General features: G+C 31.7%; 1 long non-coding RNA gene across 1 annotated transcript; it reads right to left on the reverse strand.

Moving 5' to 3' along the window:
- Window positions 1–5295: 5295 nt before the first annotated feature.
- Window positions 5296–5800, reverse strand: LOC129616618 (uncharacterized). The gene is made up of 3 exons (XR_008697566.1): window positions 5644–5800; window positions 5531–5587; window positions 5296–5464 (listed from the first exon to the last, which is right to left on the reverse strand). It is a non-coding gene; the product is annotated as an uncharacterized LOC129616618 (long non-coding RNA).
- Between the last annotated feature and the right edge of the window lie 1265 nt (window positions 5801–7065).

Raw genomic sequence — 7065 nt, forward strand, 5'->3', positions numbered from 1 at the left:
CAAAATCATCAAAGAACAAAGATAGGACCAAACCTAAAACGCACATTGAAAAACAAAGTTGACTTAACCAACCTAAAACGCACCTGGATGATAATAAACTCCTAAAACTAGTCAAACTGACTAACCATTAGTTTTGCTTTATCGTGTTTTTTTCTATATTCCGTGAAGGAAGGCACGAAAGTGTGTTTGCTTGGCATAACACCATAGCTCCAAGCTATACGTTTATATAGGCTTTATCATTTGGTTATACTTTATCAACACCTTATTCAAAGTTGATAATCCTAAGATCTAGGAGCCAATAGTTCTCTCTATATTTCTTTTCAAACTCAACTCTTTTCTTCTTCCATTAAAACGGAGTTGTGCTGAGTTCATTAAATTTTTGTTTGTGAAACTTACATGTACAGATTTACTCTCATTTAGCTTTATTTTCCATCTATTTGTCAATTTACTCTTTTGTTACTTATTTCCTGTAATTTTTTTTGTCGATTTTTCAACATTTGATCTCGCAGCCATTATTGCCGTATCGTTGGCAAAAGTAGCCAAAGTTACACCCCCTAAATCTCGCAAATCGCTTGTATGAAGCACTTATAAAAGGCCCAGAATACTACATTAAGGCACACAAACCCTAATTTTCCTAAGCGTAGAGTACTCGTCGTCCTGTTTGATTCGGTCAGATAAATATGATTCAAATAATTTCACGAATTACAAAGGTATCAATTTCTTAAGTTTAAATAATAAACCGTTGTGCCAAACTTAATCGAACGCCTGGCCCACGTGCAGGAATATTGTCGACCATATTTACCTTTCTCTAACGCCTTTTCCACAATATTTGTTATTCTGTGTACTTGATCAATTGTTGCGTGCTTTTTTCAAAAACCAAACTGATGGTTTAGAATGAATTTCTTGTTCTCTATTACCGGCATCAGCCTTGTTAATAACAATTTTTCAACAAATTTTGATATCATTGGTTGTAGAGAAATCGATCTATAGGACTTTACCTCATTCAAGGGTTCCTCCGATTTTTCATTATAATAACTTGCGCTACTTTCTGAACTTTAGGAATATACCTCAGGCTAACTGCTGCATTTATCAATTCTTTCAAAACTATGGTAGCCTACCTCGGCAACTCTCTCAATATCTCAGCAGTAATGAGATGAAAACCTGGGGCCTTATTCGGTTTAAACGACTTTATCGCTCGGTAAATTTCCCCCTCATTTAATAAAGCCATGGCGTTTTCATCCATATCAAAATCTTCTACAAAGCAAACACTAGAATTCAGTTCATTTGGTTAAAAATTCCTTCTAAGTGATCAGCAAATGGTTCAGCTTTATTTTGCCCATGATTCATCTGCTTTTTTCAGTTGGGGAATTCGCTTTATCGGCTTCTTGGTACTCTTCGTTGCTTTCCGCAACGAATAATTTGTTTTTTTAGTTGTCGATAAGCGTTTTTGTTCTTTTGATTGTTTGAGAAAGTATATTCACAATCACTTTATCGACTAGGTGACGCAACTCTGGCCAATTACGTCTATCAGTTCTTTTTTGTACTATTAAATAAGTTATTTTCTTAGGATAATTACTTAATACAGGTGTTAATTCAGAGAATTTGATATTTTTTCAGGATATTTTTTATTTCTTTGAAGAAAAAAGAGAAAGAATCAGCTTTGATAAAGTGCGTATGTAGCGCACGAAATATATTAGCAAAAATAAAATGTATTTTATTCCGAATAAAAGGGAGTTATCTTTTCATACACCTAAAAAAAAAATTATATTTCGGAAAAATTATCAACTATTGAAGAATTTTTTGAATCCGGGACTTTTTTGACATCAGTATGCCGATAAATCGGACTGCCAGTAGAATGATAGAAACATCCCAAATCCAGGATGGCTTTTCTTAGTTCTTTACCTCTAGTTGAGATCAATCTAGAGCCCAAATACACATGTTTGGCATTATACCCAAGTAACAATTTTTATCTCAAAAGGCTCTGTTAGAGCTATCTTTAGAATTCTTAAAGAATATTGTTCTTACAATTTCAGTCTTGTAGAATACTAAAAAACCCTTGTGAGATCGTTACGAGAACAAAAGATCGCAATTACTAGAGTTATTAATTCTGTTAAGCTCTCATTAAAAGAGTTTTGAAAACACTAGTATGAGAGTTACGAAAATTTATTATTGTGTTACTAGAAAGAGAAAGCAATACATTGTAGAATAAACATATCGGTTTTACTTTGAACCTTATAAAAAATATATCTGTTCCACTTTTAATAATTACTTTTTTAACAAAAATGAAACAAAATATACATAATATATTTACGTATATGATATGTCATCAATAAATATTTGTAGTCAAATGTTATAAAATTATAGATATGGGAAATTATAATAATTTTTTTGCCATGATTATAAATCGAAAAGTTACTGGCATTTAAATTTTATTGATAATAGTTGGTATTGTACTTCGAAAAAAAGCAACGTCAACTAAAAATAATTGAAATTTAAAAAATTTTTATGCATACTTTTTAACCCTATAATATCGTTTTCCTTTTTTCTTACATAAATTTTAAAATTTAAGAAATGTTAAAAAATAAATATACTAATGTGCATAAATTCCAACTAAAATTTTATTATATTCAAATATAATGAAATTCAATATTATATTCAATTTCTGTACAATAAATATTTTGCGAACTTCTTTCCAAAAATTCTCAATCTCACAAGGGTTAAAACTTAGATAAGGAAAAATAACAATACTACAATGGCCGTGCCTAACTTATGAGAATAAAATTCCTCTTATGAGAACAATGGACTCATAAACGAATAATTTTTATAGGTATATCATTATTCGTTTCCGTTTGTAACACAAAAAATGAAGTTGGCACTGATAATTCTCGAGCCCTTACTTAAAAAAATATTTCAGATACTTACTTTTTATATATGTAAATGAAAGAAATAACATTATAATTGTCATTAAAATAAGTGTATTTGTAAAAAACAAAAACTGATCGAACTGATTGCTTAAAACTGTGTATAATTTATAAACATATTTTTTCGTCACTTTTTGCGTATTTTATTTGTCAAGTTCTGACATTTGCTTATAAAGGCATTCTTTTAAGGACAAAATTCTATAAGAGTTGACATCTTATAAAAAATACTTTATGAAAATTAAAATTTTTTATGGTTTGTTGAAAGTAGTTCTGCTATGAGAGTAGCAGAATTTTTACCACTACAAGTGCTAAGTCTTTATTGTAAGAACCTTAAAAAAGTTGAATAAAAACAAAAAAAAGAAAAAAAAATTATGAGAGCATTCAAGTGCGGTATGAGAGTTTTATGAGATTTTTGGTCAATCCTTTAGAGTATTGCTCTAGGAAATTGTTACTTTTTTATGTTTCATCCCGGTTGACAATATACTGAACCAACATTGAAGTCCTGCTTGATAGACTCAATTTTAACTACAACAAGTTGTACCTACTCAGTCTCTATTTTGAATTCCTTATTATGTTTTATGGTTTTCTTACATAAAATAGCACTATCTCCTCTTGGTTACCAGGGTGAGTTGCCATATAGAATCTATAATCCATAACATTCAAGTCCTTCCCCAAGTGTGTTTCTGACAACAGACATACATCGATATTTTTAGTTCTAAGAAAAATCTCCAATTCGTGCCTTCTATTTAGAATGCCATTTGCGTTCCACGTAATAATTTGTATTTTTTTTAATGAAATTTTTCAGAAATCGCTTTACGGTTGCTAGGTGCGCGTTGATGTATCTTTTCTCCATAGTAATTAGTCTCATAGAGATTTCGTCAATTCGTTGTTGCACGTCTTGTATCATTTGCATTATGCTACCGTCAATTTCTTTAGGTTTTTGCATTGCATTTTTGTTAATTTCCTTATTATTCATGCCTTTCTTAGGTCTTTTATCTATATAATTTAAAAAAGCGTATTACCATATACTTCGTTTAAAAATGTCTAAATTGGCTAATGGACTAAACTAATTCTCAGACGACGTTATGTTTTGCTTACTTTGTATATTTTTATTGTATATATATTTTTTTAAACCTTGCTGACGAAACATAATATTCAACACAATAACAAATGAAGCATTAATATGTCACAAAACATCTGATGTCTTTGATAAAAGCTGGCATTTATTTAAGCTGATTTCGATTTTTCGAACTAAAAAAATTGTGAGATCATTATATCTTCGATTATAAAAACATATACCTCGGTTTGTGTTTCTAATAATGAAAAGTATTATTTATTTCTTGGTTTCTGATAATATAAATTGGAATAGAAAAGCGTGTTTTTGTTATACAAAAATTTTTTCAGAAAATCTTAAAATAGAGCATACTATTATTCCACTATACTTGCTTGATTTAGCTCCCAGCGATTATTGGCTGTCCTTAGATCGCAAAAAAATTCTCCAGGGAAAGAGATTTGGATCGAATGAAGAGGTCATCAGCGAAGCTGAACTATATTTTGAAGGAAAAGATAAATCGTTCTACAAACATGGTATCGAAAATTTAGAGAAACGCTAGATCGACTGTATCACCTTAAAACGAGATTATGTTGATGAATAAAATCAAATTATTTCAAAATGTTGTTGTTTTATTAGCCATTCTACGGACCTATTGAGCGATACATTATAAGTATTTACAAAATTATTAATTAATCCCTTCTTGCGTTCCTTCGACACAATCTAGACTGCACTCAAAAAGAACAGAACCCTGCGAAACTAATACAAATTATTAAGGTACTTTACGATGTCGCCGAATCAGTGGTGTTACGCAATTGCAAGTTTAGTTCTCCCTTCAAGGCAACGGTAGGAGTCAGACTAGGATGGCCACTGTCTCCGTTGTTGTTCATTACAGTGCTAGACACATGTATGAGTGAGACAGCATTACTGCGCAAGAGAATTAACTGGCAGCTTGCACCTAAGTTACAAAGCTTGGAATACGCCGATAATGTCACGCTACTGGCTCACTCGGCCGAAGACATGCAGGTCGTCATAAATAAGTTAGCTGAGAAATCAGAAAAAACCGTTCTCAAAATAAATACAACAAAAACCAAGGTGATAAGAATTAATTGCACGAGTCGAGCCCCCATCTACCTACGGGGTATTCCAATTGAAGAGGTATCCGAGTTTGAGTACCTGGCCAGCACAATAACAACGGGTGGGGGAACTAATAAGGACATAGAGTACAGAACAAGGCAAGGCACTATTTTAATTTATTTTAATTTTTCTTTATATTGAATTGATTTGAATTCTGATAAATATACCAGCACATATGCAGACATATTACGTTTGTAAGATTTCAAATTTATTATCGTTGAACCAACTAAAATAAAATTATCATATTTTTTTTATTTTATTTACATTTCATATTCCAAAAATTACTTAAATTTAAACAGTTAAAAATTAAAAAATAACTTTGTTTCGTCGTGACGCCACAGTCGCAAATTGTTTCCTAAAAAGAAAAAATAAAAAAAGAACAACAAAAGATACAAAGTACACAACAGTAACATTATTGTACTTATTTGATGGATTCAGTAGGCATCCAACTGCGCAAGTTTTTATCTGAACTCTGAACCTAAAATTGAAGCTCATTGAAGCGCATAACATATATTTGATATAAAGGAAACTTACCTGTTAAATATATTGCATATACCTGTTGAATATATCCTTCTTTTCATGGTTCATCTACTTTCATTGATATTATTTTTATAATTTTTATGAAACATTAGTTCCATAATTTTCTAATTTTTTTCAAAAGAAAAAAAAACACGGCACTACATTTCACTTTTTTGTTTACTTTTTATAAACTAGACTGATGTTTTGCAGACAAAAAAAAATTCGTTCAATAACTTTCGTTCAATTGGGTCGGTGTTGCCGCATGACAAAATCTATCAAAATAATTCATTTCAGCTATTTGTCAAATGTAGTAAAGTGAAATAAAAAAGAACGAGCGAATGAAATGAAAAATATATCTTCTTCGTCTTATTCCTCTCCGCCTTCGAGGCTGGACACCACATCTTTAAATTCATTGCGTGAACTAACCTTCCTAGTGAACACAGTGACAGATAATCCGCACCATTCAGTTAGATTATCAATCCACGATTTCATCGTTCGCCCCCTACTTCTACAATTTAAAATTTTGCCTTGTAATATTCTGTACTTGTAATTTTGCATGATGTAACCGAAGTATCTGATTTTTCTTATTTTTACAGTTTACACCAAAGTTTTTGAACAATTCATTCGCCTTAGAACTTCTGCATTTCTAACTCTATCCTGCCATGATATTTTCAGAATTCTTCGGTAACACCCCATCTCGAAAGCCTCAATCTTCTACCCCATATAGTAGGGTAGACCCCATATAGTAGCAAAAAAAATATAGCACTTAAGTATTTTGATCTGTCTGCGACAGATCGCTACGGGACGGAAGAAATTGGGCGTACTGCCTTGCAAGGAATATTTATTTACCCCAGGTGGTAATCCAGTAAATCTGAAAAATCCACACTCTTCGGAGATCACTTATTGCATCAAACTACTACTACCGACCCTTTCAAAAGAACACCTCTGGTGCGTACAACACCATGTGGTAAAAGCAAATAAAATATGTCCAAAGGCGATGAACAGAAAGATATGGGAGCAGTTAATGAAATAAAAAATCAGAAAACTGATAACGGCCACTTAAATATAAGAATAAGCGAGCTAAAAGTGCTTTGTAAAGGATTAAAAAATGAAATCCAATATCTCAAAGAGGAAAATAATAAGCTAAAATTGGAATCAAACAGTATAAATACAATAAAATAAAGAAATACGCAAAAAGTTGCGACAAACAAAGTGGAATACTACACAGATGAGGAGGACCTGGCTCGGGAAACAGATTGGAGTCTCAAGAGAAAAAGCAAAAAGCGAAGAGCAGATATGTCACCTGAAATAAGTTCTAAGTACAAGGTTAGAAAGGCCAAACCCAATGCGTCTAGCCCAATGTGTCAAGTGTGCTGGTTACGATACACTTACAAGCCTTATTTAACGATAAACTGTAGTAAGCGAAAAATCGAAGCT

Source organism: Condylostylus longicornis, unplaced genomic scaffold (assembly GCF_029603195.1).
Source record: "Condylostylus longicornis isolate FDR11 unplaced genomic scaffold, ASM2960319v2 ptg000252l, whole genome shotgun sequence".
Lineage (NCBI taxonomy): Eukaryota > Metazoa > Arthropoda > Insecta > Diptera > Dolichopodidae > Condylostylus > Condylostylus longicornis.